This window comes from Nicotiana attenuata, unplaced genomic scaffold (genome assembly GCF_001879085.1).
Source record: "Nicotiana attenuata strain UT unplaced genomic scaffold, NIATTr2, whole genome shotgun sequence".
NCBI lineage: Eukaryota > Viridiplantae > Streptophyta > Magnoliopsida > Solanales > Solanaceae > Nicotiana > Nicotiana attenuata.
The window spans coordinates 10,333-11,318 of record NW_017674274.1 but is presented as its reverse complement, the minus strand read 5'-3'; positions in this window follow the sequence as shown (position 1 = coordinate 11,318).

Below are 986 nucleotides of genomic sequence, written 5' to 3'. Positions count from 1 at the left end.
ACTATTCCATTAATTATTCTGAGTATTTGCATAAATAATTACAACATATTGAAATCACAGAAGTTACACAATTGGTCCAAAATGCATAATGAAAGGGATTAATTAAACTAGTCAATATTTTTCATCATTTTGAAAATAGGCACCTATTTTCCTCCAAAGTTTGACCAGTGAAATCGAAACGGGGATTCAAGCTTTTTTTCCTTTCAATGAACGTAAAAATGCCGGGTTCTTATCTTTAAACCTTTCGAAGTATTTTATTGCATTGTAAATGAAAGATGTGAACCATAAATAGAACATCGTTTTTTTTGGATTCCTTATTTTATTTTTGCATTTTTATTAAATTGCAACTAATTTCCTTTCTAGCAGAACGCCGATTAGCAAATTATAGGTATACGATTCTTATGAATCAAATGAAATAATGTGAAATAAGGACCAGGTCAATAGAGAACCTTTTTTTTACAATTATGAATGCTTTTCATGGAATAGAAAAACTTGAAAAAACACATATTGACCTATCTTTTTTTATTTCCAGTATTTATGCATTTTCACACATCTTTTGCCTATCTCGATAATGTTTTTTATTTTCGGACGACACTATTAGCTCCCGAAAATAAATAGTAGTAAAAAGAATTCGTTCTCACTGAACAATAGATGTCTTTCACATCCAGCTAATAACAATTGAAAAAAAGTAATTTTTTAATTTCTAATGGCGAGCTTCCAAAAAAAACGCACTGTCGACATCAAAAATAAGCGTATTCGTAAAAAATATTTGGAGAAAGAAGGGATTATTCAGATAGCCATTAAAGGCTTTTTTCGTTAAGCGACAATCTCTTTCCTACGGGAATTCAAAAGTTTTTTTGTACGCCAAACAAAACATAAATAAGTAATAAAACGTTCGAATTAATTTGAATTCAACTTGAAAAAAGAATTCAATTATTCAATATATTAATCTAATTGAATAATTTAACGATTTCCCCTTTATATTT